This window comes from Leptinotarsa decemlineata, unplaced genomic scaffold, assembly GCF_025532065.1.
Source record: "Leptinotarsa decemlineata unplaced genomic scaffold, Ldec_3_MD MMD2_tig00000090_RagTag_RagTag, whole genome shotgun sequence".
Taxonomy (NCBI): Eukaryota; Metazoa; Arthropoda; class Insecta; order Coleoptera; family Chrysomelidae; genus Leptinotarsa; species Leptinotarsa decemlineata.
The window spans coordinates 4,418,252-4,432,857 of NW_027412541.1; the positions used below are offsets into that span (position 1 = coordinate 4,418,252).

Here is a 14,606-nt window from a genome sequence, read left to right on the forward strand (position 1 = left end):
CAATGGTTGTGAATGACCAACAAAGTGCCGAGCAACAAGGTGAAACATGTAACATTTATTTCATCAGTTCGGACTTCCATTGTCTAATTAATTATAAATTGATTTAAAATCCCTGAAAAAAAACTGAAAAGATCAACCGAAAATTACAATTATATTAAAGAAAAAAATGAAATAACAAAGAAATAACATACAAGCAACAAAAAAAAATAATAGGGTAATTAGTCCAGTTATCACCCGGATACGATTGTGGATACTAACAATCGAAACGTCATGACGTAACTTGGTTTGGAATCTTTCAATTTTAGTTTTTAATTTTTTGTTAATAATATTTTTTAATTTTTTCAATTTTCAGCTTTTATTAATATTTCAATTTATTTTTGTTTGTTGCTTGTATGTCTTTGTAACTTCAGTTTTTTGTTTAATAAAATTGTTATTTTCGGTTAATCTTTTTAATTTTTTTCAAGGATTTCAAATCAATTTATAATTTTCATCACACTATTTATTTTTATAAACAAGTGTTACAGAGAAGGTAGTACTCACTTGTAGTCTCGTCACACATTACATTCGCATAGTTTTATGATTCATTTGTCTGCCACTTATATCCACTTTTCAATTTCAGGACTTTGGAACTTTAAATTAAATTAATTACTTTTATAATCTCGTAAGGTAGATGAAGATATGCGTTAAATTCTATTAATAGAATAGAAAACAACAGAGGTATGAAGAAACTGCAACTGACTAGCGTGAGAGAAAGAAATGTATTTGTATCTTTGAATGTTTATAGATAAGAAGACAGACAGACCTAGGGGTTGGTGTTGGCAACCATGGTGTTGGCAACCAGTGTTGCCAACACTATGAAACTAAAGGCCTGTATCCATCTTGATTTCCGTTCGCGACCGCGCAATGCCGTCATGCCCGATCGTGCTGTATGCACCATCGTGCAAAGCATCTAGCACAGCTTGAAGCTACAGTGTGACTGACCACTGTAATCTACTAAAATATGATGTGAAATTTCAGTGATGTCAATAGTAATATATTATATTCTATCAAGTTTTGTGTGGGGTGTGGTTTTTTTTGTTTAACCATCTTTCAAATTGTCGCCGCCGACGCCGCGCCTTTACTTTTACCAAACAATAAGTTTAGTGTATCGAATATCATACAGAAAGGAACGGTTGATATGCTCTTCATATTATAGTGAAAGATATAAATAGTATGTATCTATACTAATATAAATGTGAAAGTTTGTGAGGATGGATGTATGTATTTGTGGCTCTTTCACGCCTAAACGACTGAACGGATTTGGAGGAAACTTTACATAAATACAGCTTTTACATCAGAACAACATACAGGATACAATTTACCAAGGGTTTGGGTGATTTTGGTCAGAATATAACGATAAATATTAAGTAAGTCGAAAAAATTCTTGCTCCCTGAGAGCTATCTTGGCGTGCGCTGCCTATACCGTTGGAGGTACTTGCAGATAAAGTACCGTAAGATTGTTTCTCTTAAATAGTTTTAAGTAAAAGTCTGCGATAGCATATATCTACCTCTTATGTGGTAGCCACTAAAAGCAAAATACTGAGCCATAAATACAAATAAATTGAATACTTTTTTCATAATGCACATTTCAGAATATCTGTCAAATTCTTATAAAAATTGATACAATTGTCGTTTTATGTACTATGTGTTAGGAATCACACGTTAAAAGGTAAGACCTCGTTAGTCCTTAGCTCGCACAAGTTTCTCAACTTCTGAGAGTTGTTCGTATGGGGGCGACAGCTGATTAACGGAAAAACAGATTTTAAACAGATTTTTTAAACAGATATAAATACACTTTGTCTTTTACACTGAGTAATTTGAACGAATCGTTCAATCGTTATCCCGATAAGATTAATTTGACGCAACGCAGTAAGCCATTATGCGTCGCGTCTACTGTACGACGACGGAGGACGATGCGCGGGGGTAGAGGGGCGGTCTAAGCAATGAAACGCCATCGCCAAGCATGCTACTCGAACGCGGGCAGACGCGTGGGGGCAGACGTCGTTGACGGTTGTGTTAGTTTTTCGAATTTCTCTATAGATTCGATTCTCGAAGTTATGCATTATTTAGTGTAGTTGGCATACTTTTTTAGTTACTGTATTTTTACAGTAAAAATATAAATTACTAGCTGTTGCCCGCTCTTATATTAACGTACAGCCGAAGCACTGGACCTACAATCTTGAAATATGCAGGTAGGTTCTTTTAATAGCATAAATAAGCATCAAGAAAGTGAATCAGGAATTTCCACCCCTAAGGGGGAAAATAGGGGGTCAAAGATTGTATTGAATTTCGTCAGTTTTGAAGTTGGAAACCTGAAGTTTTGGGTTGATGGGAAAAAATTGTAACTATTTGTTCAAAATGGTCTGTCACGAAACTTGACGTGACAAATCAAATTCTACGCGGGCGAAGCCGCGGGCGACAGCTAGTTAGGTATATTCCTGACAAGAAGAATTGGACCATCTGGCATACAATGGGGCTAACTTGGTTGCTGAAATACACGCCCAAAAGAGTGTTACGGTTCTAGTGGGTGGGACTGATGTTTTTGTTAGCGGTGTATTTCTATTAGTTACTAACATGTTCTACCAATAATTTTTCAGGAGGAGGATTTGATGGAAAATAGATTTACTTAAAACACTCTAGAGGTCAGATTACCAGTCGATCGAAGTTTGCAGGTGACATGCACCTTGCAAAGTATATGTTCATCATCCAGCTCCCCTTTTCCGAATTTCATCTGAAATAAATGATATTCAATATTCGTTCATTAGTCATGGGCTGCGGACTGAAGTTTTTGCTAGAGAACTTTCCTGTCCACTTGTTCGAACTTCGAAGAGTTTAATCTGATTTTATATTTAGTTCTTGCTTAAAAAAAACAGTTTTAAATAAAGTCATGAATGAAATTAGTTATAGTTTCACAAATGATATAATAATAGTCCCATCGAGAGATACATTTTTGACAAAATAAACATATGAACAGTTCACGATCAACTAATTACAGTGTGAATATTTCTAGTGAAAAAAATTTAAATAATCAGAAGGTACACCTCACTGAAATATACCGCTGCATTTAAAAAAATATATTTACTACAGTTCGAAATAAATAATAAAATTTTCAAATAATTTCTAATGTGCTACTGATTTCAATCTGTGACTGAAATAGATTTTCGAAATCACACTCAGTGAGAACTAATTCGTTCTCTAAACGATTGTTCTAAAACGATAAAGTAGTGAAATAAAATAAGAAAAAAGTCTGATTCGCTTTACAAAATAGCAAAGAAAACAAAGTTACTTAGGTCTGAAACAAAGGATAATAATCAGCAAGGTCCACAGACTGAACAAGGTCAATTCGCGGCTTCAATTCCTCTACCCATCTTGTTATTGAATGATATGTATAAATGTTTGTTGCTTACCGGTTGGCATTGTGAGTTCAGAGATCCGATTTATTTTTCTAGAGGTAGGAGGTTAGCCTTTCATAGTCTGATATTATCATATTTTATTACCATTGCATTGAAACGTTCAGTTATTGTCGCTCGGAAGAAATATCTAACGAAATTAAACCTTCATAATAATAAACATTTCATTCCCCTTCAGTTCCTCTTGCTTGACTCTCTGAACATTACAGAACATTTCTGTTCTGTTGATCTAAAGTGTAAAGGAAAGACTGACTTCCTCTCAAATACTTACTGTTTGCTCTAATACGATTTCATATCGCAACACTGTTGCGTTGAATATTGAATAGCATCAGCAAAAAAACAACTGAAAATATTAGAATTACATTGATAATCCTACTAATCCTACTTCTACTTGTATTATAAATGCATAAAGTTTGTGAGGATGGATGAATGTAATGTATGTATTTATGTTATTTACTTTTTCACGCCCAAACAGCTCAACGAATCCAAATGCAAGTTGGTATATAGACAAATCATGACCTGGAATAACACAAAGGGTAAGTTCCTACGATAACGCGGTAAAACAGCGGGGAACAGATAGTATTATATAAATGGGTACCTATTGATTGACTGACACTCTTATATTAACGTACAGCCAAAGCTACTGAACCTAGAATCTTGAAATATGCAGGTAGGTTCTTTGTATAGCGTGAATAAGCACCAAGAAAGGGATTCAGGAATTTCCACCCTAAAGGGAAAAAATGGGAATTCAAAGATTGCTTTGAAATTTGTTAGTTTTGAAGTTGGATGGATACCTGAAGTTTTTGGTATAAAAAAATATTGTAACTATTTGTTTGAAATGGTCTGTCACAAAACGTAATCTGACAAACCAAATTCTACGCGGGCGAACCCGCGGGCGACAGTTGATAATTTATATTTTTACTTTAAAAATAGTAACTAAAAAATATATGCCAACTGCACTAAGTAATGAAGAGCATTGAGAATCGAATTATGTTATCAATAAAAAAAATTTCGCAAAACTGACATAACCGTCAACACAACCCTCAACGACGTCTGCCCTCATGCGTCTGCCCGCGTTCGGGTTGCGTTTTAGGCGTTCCTAGAACGCAACCGTTCCTCTACTCCCGCGCATCTTCTTCCGTCGTCTTGCAGTAGACGCGACGCGTAATGGCTTACTGCGTTGTGTCAAGTTAATCTTATCGTGATAACTTTTAAACGATTCGTCCAAATTACTTAGTGTAAAGGACAAAGTTTATTTATACTAAATACTTAATGACAATTGCATCCATTTTTATAGGAATTTGACAAATATTCCAAAATGTGCATTGCAAAAAAAAATATCCAATTTAATTGTACTTATGGATGAGTATTTTGCATATAGTGGCTACCACATAACAGGTAGATATAAAAAAAGCTATTTATTTCCAACAGTATCCAGTTACAGGAAATGCTATTATTACAGAGTATATATGAAATAAATTTTAAAAATAATGGAATATACAAATGTATGAAAGTGAATGCTAAAACAAAGTATATATAAAATCAGTTTGTTTCTGACGTGGTGGTGGGCGGACGTGCCGATAGCGACCGTCCACAAAGGAGGTACGCGGGCGCCATTGTTGGAAATGGAACTCAGTTCATGTTGTGAATGTCCCCCGTTTTATAACGTGCAATTAAAATAATTAAATAAATAAATGAACATAAATTAAAAAAGTGTTGATGAACATTGTTTAAGTGTTTTTAAATAAAAAGTGTTCTCATTCACGCCGGTTGGAGGCCGGAGTGGACCGGATGTCCACGTGGGAGTAGGATCGCAATGAATAATCTTTTATGAAGAAGACGATAATTTTATATATATATATATATATATATATATATATATATATATATATATATATGTATATGTTCGCCGCAGAGTAAAAATTAATAAGAAGAATAAAAAAGAGGTGCAGTATTGCGTAAAGCAAGACTTTTGCCCTTCCCGGACAAAGTTTTTATTATAGTTTTTACTATAATAAAAGGAGTTGGTCATAATAGCGCTATCTGGAAGCTGGGACCAAAATTTAGCAGAAGAAGAATAAGTATATATAAAATATTCATATACGTAGAATTTCAAAAGAGGAATGAAAAATTGATTATGTAACACATGCTATCGCGGACTTTTATTTAGAACTATTTGAGATAAACAATCTTACTGTACATTATCTGCATGTAACTCAAACGGTATGTTACTCGATATAAGCAACACACGCCAAGATAGCTCTCAGGGAGCAAGAATTTTTTCGACTTACCTATAGTTATATTATTACTTATCGTTATATTATGACCATAATTACACAAAACCTTTGTTAATTGTAGCTTATATGTTATTCTGATGTATAAGCTGTATTTATGTAAAGTTTCATCTAAATCCGTTCAGTCGTTTAGGCGTCAAAGAGTTGGTGACCTCAGGAAATATTCCAGATCTTTGAATTTTTTTTACTCTAATAATATAACAGTTTCGAATAAAAAAAATACATTCTACAAACCGAATTAGTATGGTTACCGAATTCTTATTTTTCCAATAGAATAATGAAATAGGTGGCTCGTTTAGACATTTAAGCATAACTGCAGTCCAATATTCTAACGAAGGGTATTCCCAGAGTCGATATAGAAATGAATGATGAAATGCTAGTCTTTGTTAAAATATGATCTTTCAGTCTGTACAACGCATGTTATCGAAATTGGAGAACTTTTTTACATAGTGTTTTCAAGCATATTTTGAACATTCCTACCAGATGAATATACGAGAAGCTGTATATTTGAACAGGGCCGGACCTCGGATTATTAAAAAGGGGGGCCCTTCCCCAAGGGTGTTCAATCTACGAAAACACCTACTGCTATGTGACGTTGAGAAAAAATATTACAGTGTCATTTCAACTGAATAATAGTTTTCTGATTATATCATATATTACAGTAGTTTCCAAAAATACCATGAATGAATAATTATTCATTAATTCATCTGGTGAAAAGAAGCGATTGACATTCTACGTTATGATATATTTTTAAAATATCATGTGGATGTATTACCATTTTTGCAATACATGTAACGAAAATTTGTTTTGGAACAAATAAGAAAAAATAAATAAATAAAAGAAATAGTTCAATACGTCACAGCAGAATATTTAAATTAATATCATTTCATTTATAAATCACTCAGTCACTGAATCTGAATGAAACACAAGTTCAGCACACTGATTGATTACTTATTGAGGCGAAACATGTGGCTGGCATCAATCAGAACACACAGAGTTGCCAGAAGCCAATCCTTACTTCGCGAATATCCTCCTGTTCAAGCGTTTCTCACTATTTTTGAGAAAATGTGGCACAAATGTAGCTAATTGGGATTCGCACTGAAAGTTTACAACTTCATTGTTTTGTCAGTAAAACTTCTGTTAATCGAGAAACTGTAACATTGAGAACATTGAACTTGATCTTTTTGGTTACGAAGCCGTTACTAATTTTGATGATGTTGCTGGCGCTCCATCTTTTGGCACCCCACAAAAACTGGCGCTCGGGACGCATGCCTTCCTGCCCCCCCTAGATCATGCCCTGTATTTGAAGATGGAAATTACCTGCATCCACAAAAATGTTTGTAGATACAAGAGATTTTACACCAATCGATAATATAAAATCGCAGAAGAATGGGAGATTAAAAGAAATCAGTGGCAGTGTGCAATTAGTAATGGAGATAATAAATAATTGAACCTCCTTTTTCGGTATCGAAGTTGGTGTCGTGCTAACTTTCAAAACTAATTAATACATTTGATAAATTAATTAGTTTTCATCGGCCAGATCTATTCAGGTGACAACTTTTAACTTAGTAGTACTGAGTACTTCTGATGAAAAATATTTCCAAAATATATCTGGTTTATTTAAATTTTGAAAAAAAATGATTCCTTTATTTTTCATAAGAACCTCTCTGGATATTGTAAAGAGAAGTTTATTCATAACATTACGGCTTCATGTCAAATTTTTCTGGTGTAAAATGGGGAAGTAAGAGCCAAAAAACTTTTTTCCGAAATAGTGATGGGATTCTAGAGTTTTGATTCTGCCTGAAATCAATTTAAAGTAATTTCAAACTAACTAAAGTACAAATTTCATATGAAGTTACATATTAACCTTCACTTGCCGCCAAAATAAATGAAGAGGTTAGTTATTTTGAATATTCTTATAATTCACATCTCAATTCAAATTAGTTTCTCCCCCTTAGCCAAAACTCAGTGTAAAGGGCGAGTTCAGACGTCGGTTTTTATAATGAAAAGTGAAGGGTCGTGTAATCTCCCCATAGACCTTGAAGAAAAGGTAGAAATAATTTCATTGATTCATCCTCGTATCCGTGCGCGACCTTCAAATTCGCCGGGTTAGTCCCCTCTTCATCGGCCAGAACACAAAGTCCGGGAGCAGCTCTTCCGACGGTCTATTTTGGGGATGCGAAAAGCACGGATTTTCATCGTAACCCCAAAACACACACTGTTGTCATTTTGTAGATGAATATAATTCTGAACTCCGTGGATAAAGAATGTTTTTAATATTACTGGAGTTTTTTCCCAACACCAAACCAGATTGATACTGAAGAGCCCTAAGGCAAGTGTCTTGCGGCGAAACATCGATGTCTACCCTGAGCATGACATGCCATGTTAGTGACATTTTTACTTTCATTTAGTATATCGTGTAGAAACCCTGTGGATGATATCTGATTCAATTTCATAACGAATGTTTGGAATACAAACTGAGTGGAAAAAAGTGTTTTCTGTATAATTCAGTGTTCATATAAACCAACACCTTATGAAGAAAGAATATGCTGCGGAGTGTGGTATTTGTGGTGTAATCAACAGTATGAAACACATTATCCTGGAGTGCCCAGTTCTTGAATATGAAAGACAAGAAGCAAGACTTCCCAGTGATCTCAATTGTGCCCTAGACGTGGTGAACTTGAACTCTTTACTAACCTATTCATCATATTACATATATTCATATATTACATAAAATATAATTATACCTAATTGTTCCTCAGGTAATAACCCTTCGCGGTTGATGGGGTTATTTTTGAAATAAAAAAAAAGTTTATATGAAAGAAGCTGTTTCAGAAAGGCTTTTTCTTTCAGATTTGTGTTTGAAAGTTACTTCTCTGCATGATCTACACATCTATGCATACGGTTACTTCTTTCAAAATTGATTACTTCCTTCCTTTATTTGGAAGAGTCCCACATTTTTCTGTATCAAGATAGAGTTGTAGAATATTCAATGTTGCTATTAAAATTGTAGCTTGAATTCTTCCATTTTACTTTCAATAATATTTCCGATGTTCTTTATTCAATTTATGGCTTCTTTGATACACAACGATTTTGAAACATGTTTCAACTTCATGGTTCACTCATTTGTAACTTCTTACTTAAACCAAGATAAATATGGATTCTATCGAAAATCAAAAAACTAATTGACTTTATTAGAGAAGGACTTCCTGTTAGTGTTATAGCTTTATACCTTTAAATCTCAAATACCTTATACCCAAACATCATTTTAATTGAAATTGGGATTTGAAACAAATAAATGCCATTTATATCCAGACACTCTTCAACTCAACACATTATGAATATTACTGGAGTTTTTTCTCAACACCAAACCGTTATTTTAACACTTCGACACGTGTTTCCATCACCAAGTGATCATCTTCAAGAGAAAGATTGAACTAAATATACTTACAATGTTATCCTTTTTTATGCCATAGATACCATAGATACCTCTCTGCGTCTTGAGTGCCTTAAATTAATTCCACAATATTGCCTCATCTACTAGTCTTAAATTAATTTTACAATGTGTCCTTATGTAATAGTTAGGTGAATCTAATAATTAAAATTTTATTTTAACAAGCTATATATTATATTATTAGGTATTGGTCCACCATCGTTATTCATAAGATTATTTATGTTTATTTGACACGCAGGTACCTAGAAGAGGTATATATGGTATAAATAAGAATAACATTGTTAGTATATTTAGTTTAATCTTCCTTTTGAAGATGATCACTTGGTGATCGAGTCGATGTGTTAAAATAACGGTTTGGTGTTGGGAAAAAACTCCAGTAATATTCATTACTATACCAAAGGTTTTAAACAGTGTATCACAAATCAACACGTTATATTAAGGAGGCATTGCTGAATTCCCCTACAATTTGGCAACATGCCCTATGTCTTAATGCTGGGCCAAGGTTAACGGCACGCCCTCAAGGGAATACGTCAGGAACACACAGGGAGATAGTAAGAGGGGAACCAAGAAGGAAATATACTACGAATATTATAGGAAGGAGCTGGAACTAATGTGAAATTACTTTAAAATAAGCATTGCTCCAAAACAATAATATATCCAACATTTTGGTGTTGGTGTTTATTATTTTACAAAATCAATTTACTCTATAAATTTTAACTCACACACATGAAAAGTCCTATTGGTCTCAAAACCTACATATGGTAAGGTGTACGCGATTATTAAAATCTAAGGCCAAAAGTCACAAAAATCGATTTTTTGCAAATATTTCGTTTCCTATGAGTTTTTCGCTATTTGTATTCATCATGAATATTGTAGACGATCAAATTCTCTACAACTTTTGTCTCAGAAATTTTTCAAACGTTGAATCGTTTTCGAGATAGAGCGCGCGGTTAGAGCATCAATAAAGGTCAACCGGTAGTTCCGGTCATAATGCTCATTAATTATTTACAAATACATAATTATTAATGATTTTTATTAATTATCAACTATTACATTATATTTAATAATGTTTCCTGCAGTTATAATACGAGAAGATATATATTCACTTGTTTTTTTAATTGGGCTTACATTGGGCAAAGGAACTGTGAAAACAAAAATATACTCTTCCAAAGGGGTTGATGAGTATCTTTGTTCAAAAAACACATTTTGTTTCTGCACGCATTGAGTGGCTGTGATACGACTCCTGCGCTTTCGAAAAAAGGAAGAAAAAAAAAGAAGAAAGAAACTGCCAAATTTAGATCAACTTGCGTCAGCATTTGAGGAAGAAAACTGTAGGCTCAAAGAATGGAATTAAAATCTCGTTGGTAGTCTACAATGCTCCAAAATCTGTGGACAGTATCGATCATCTTCGTTAAGCAAGAGTACAAAACTGAATAAACCTATGCAGTTATCAAATACGAGTTTTCCACCAACAAGTCCAGCAACATTTCAATCGTGTTCATTATCAAGTTAAAACTTGGACAATGAGTAACGGTTTCCTGGAACCTATCAGGACAATTTTAGCACCTACTCCAGATGAATTGCTCAACACAATATTTTACAACTACAAGAATTGTTGTGATTCACGATGTGGATGCAGGAAATTGGGGTTGGATTGCTTTTGTTGTTTGTTGCCAGTAAAATAGAAGGTTGTCTCAATGATTTACCATATCAGAGCGATATCAATGAAACCAGGACCGAAATGGAAGACCTGAAGACAAATGTCGTTGAAAACAAAAAAGAAGTAGACTCTGAAATACTACAGCGGTCGAAAGACGACGATGGAGAAGAAGAAGATATTTAAAATTATAAGTTGTTGTTCTTGTAATGTTTATTCAACATTTTCAATTTCCACAATCATAAATGTAAGGAATATTTCTTATTAAAAACAATAATTAAGAATTTATTACATTAGAATTGAAATATACTTTTCCTCAACAATTCTATAACTACACGAGCAGGTAAGTGTTATTAAATACGTTAGATACGTTAGTAAAATAGTTTTTAAATATAATGTAATAGTTGAAAAAAATGAAAATTTTTAATAATTACGTATTCATTATTAATCAATGAACGGTAGCCGATTGGGTTGAAGTGGGTGGTTTGCTCCATTCACTCAATCAACCGCTGTGTGGACTGGTGGTTCGAACCGCAAGGTCAAACGATCTATTTTCACTTCCTATCGTCCAACCCGTGCTAGGAATCACACGTTAAAAGGTGAGACCGCGTTAGTCCTTAACTCGCACAAGTTTCGACTTTTGAGAGTTGTCTTTTATAGGGGGACGACAGTTGGTTAACGAAAAACAGATTTTCAAAAAAAAATCATATGGCGTGTTTTTGACAGGGACTAATGATTGACCTTGAATGATGCAATAAATTTATGATAAATTCTATGTGTTTATACCACTTGTATTTGTAATTATCATTACTGCAGTTTCTTCCTAAAAGTACGTTTTCGAACGAATATAATAAACAAGTGGTATAAAGTGTATAAAAATATAGAAAGTTGCAATTCTTTCTAACCGGGCGCTCTCCATCCTCTATATCGAAAACGATACAACGTAAAAAAATGTTTTAAACAAAAGTTGTAGGGAATTTAATCTTCTTCAATGTTGGTAATGAATATAAGTAACAAAAAACCCACAGGAAGCGAGATACTTGCAAAAAATGTGCAAATCATCGATTTTTGTGACATTTGACCTTGGATTTTAATATTCGCGTACATTCTACCTTGTGTTGGTTTTGAGACAACATTTAAGATGCCAAAATACAAGTTTATACGAGTTTATAGTTGGTGTCTCAAATTCTGAGGTGAGTTTACTAAGATTACCGCACAATATAGCTTATATATGAAATTATAACGTCTTAGTCCAGAGGGGAATGAGACTCAACAAAATGATCAAGCAAGTAGAGTCCTTTCTGAGGAGAAATAAAATTTATGAATTGGCTAGAAGAAAGCCTTGTTTGATTCTTTGAAAATGTTATAGGCAATCAATTTATTATAACTAGTCCTTTCTCTATAACTAGTCCTTTACGTGGACTTCGGTTTTTGGGTTTTTTCAGATTTTCCAACAGCAAACAGCTCTCATATATTTGCATATCTCTGACTTACGAGAAAATCGTTTTACAAAATATAAACATACTTGACCGATTCTTTAATAAATGTTATAGTTTTTTTTTTTAAACAAATGTTTGACGTGATTCTTCGAATTGATTTAACTGAATTGGAATGCATCAAAAGATTTTTTGAGACTCTCAAATATATTCCAATTACACACTGCGATCAGTGTTTATTGATAGATTTGGCTATTTTTGATATTCATTTTCCTTTAATTTTACTCTACTTTCATTATTGAACACTGTTTTTTAACATCAAGATCATTTATTTTAACCTCTGACTTTATTGTAGTTGTAAACTTTACAACTTTATGAAAACAATATTTGTATTGACGTTCTTCCCCATGAAAATAATTTGCCTTCAACTTAGTTCAAATGATAATAACAAAATGTAAATACTTCAAGTTCGAAAATAATAGATAGATCTAAAGATAAATATTTCGCAAGCCAATATCATCGTTTAGAAACTTTTAGGTGTGCCTTTTCGTATAATCAGTTCGAATACATTATCTTTTTTATTATTTAAAAGATCATTGATATCTTGTGTTAATCAGCTATATTGAAAATAGATAATGTAGTATATTTATTACGATTATTAGATTGTTTTTCTGAGTACCAGCATCTTTGAGCACCTGGATTCTAATACAGGTACTAGTTTTTTCATTCGAACCTATACCTATCGCTGCTGGTGGATTAGTTGATCATTTATCTAGCAATTTTCTATATATTATAGACACCGATGTACATAGGCGTCGAAATCGTGATTTCGCACTACAAGAATACTGCGAAAAATACGAAATATAAATAACTGAAGAGAAATCGAAATTTCTCCGAATGTGATCACAATCGTTTCTGGCTGATGTTTATAGTAGCGATTGGTGAAGCATTCATTCATAACTAAACGAAACTCAAAACGATAAGCTTATTAGTCGACTTGAAACCTTAAACTTATCGCTTAGTCGAGTTAATAATATGTCTCAGATGTATTACAGAAAAAAATGAATTGGACAATTTTGAATATATTTTTGGGTCATTATCGATAAAATAATTCATTCAAGTAGATAATTTATATATATAGTTTGCCGTATGCATTTGAAATTCATTTCATTTCGTTTTTCCTCTTTCAACCCTCTACTTAATTCAAATAAAATCAATAACAATTGTGGAAGTAACTTTCGAAATCAAAATACATTTGAAGACTGTCTTATATAATTCGTCTGAATCTTGTACTTTTTGGCAAGGACGAGGCGGCTGATTGTGACTATCCAGTATATAGCAATAAGAGAGACCCACGGAATGGGGAATGTTCCTCCTGACGAACATCAAGTAGTTTTCATAACAGAGCTCTAAAACAACGCATTTCAAACTTATCATTTCAACCTTTTTCTTTAAAAAATTCTTTAAATACTTAAAAAAGAGGAATTAAATAATGCATTCAACATTTAAAGGGATTCGTTTCTATTTCACCATTTGGCAATATCAGTTATAGCTAATAAAGGACAATGAATCTGTTACCTGTATGATGAAATATTTAAGAGGCGTGCTGTTCTGTTAACTTATGTTTCGAGTTCCGAGACATTCTATGATATATGATAGTTTGTGCACCTAACCTATCTTCCTATATATAAATAAATAACAAAACAACTGTTGTTTATGTGGCTTGTGGAGGTGGTATCGAACTATTATTTATATTTTGCCTTAATTGTTGATTTATAAAGATAATTTTCCTTTTTTAAAGTAGAATATCTAGGTACGTATAAATTATTTCAACTTGATATAGGCGCTATTGCCAATATGTGAATTAGAAACAAATCCCTTTAAAAATTAAAACCCAACATTTGAAACATCAATTTGAATACTTTTCGAAGTGAATTTGAAAAACTCATGAATTAAACTCAACTTTATTTTGTTCAAACTTGCATTTGCTGTAATAACCCAACTTGAGGAACATTCTCGATTTGCTGTTCGGCCAGTTCTCATCGATATAAGAAAAATATTTCCATTTGAAGAAATTTCTGACAACTGTCACTTCTCGAAATTAGTTTGTCAAATCCTGGAGAAAAAAAATCATAAAATTCAAGGGGAGTGGTCAGTCGGTAGCCAAGCGGTTCGGCGTGGGTGCTTTGTTCACTCACTCGAATTGACTGCTGTGTTGGTCGGTGGTTCAAGCCCTAGTCTGAACGATCGATCTTCACTTGCTACCGTCCAACCCGTGTTAGGAATCACACGTTAAAAGGTAAGACCTCGTTAATC

The 14,606-nt window shown here is 33.3% G+C and overlaps 1 protein-coding gene and 1 long non-coding RNA gene across 2 annotated transcripts in view; one reads left to right on the plus strand and one right to left on the minus strand.

Moving 5' to 3' along the window:
• The window catches only part of Eip75B (Ecdysone-induced protein 75B), a 241,150-nt gene that overhangs the window by 175,847 nt on the left and 50,697 nt on the right, over positions 1-14,606 (minus strand). The gene's annotated exons all lie outside the window — the stretch shown is intronic.
• Positions 11,955-14,606, plus strand: part of LOC141481198 (uncharacterized) — a 37,606-nt gene continuing 34,954 nt past the window's right edge. Inside the window, exon 1 of the long non-coding RNA XR_012464806.1 lies at positions 11,955-12,047. This is a non-coding gene — a long non-coding RNA (uncharacterized lncRNA). The remainder of the gene's footprint in view (positions 12,048-14,606) is intronic.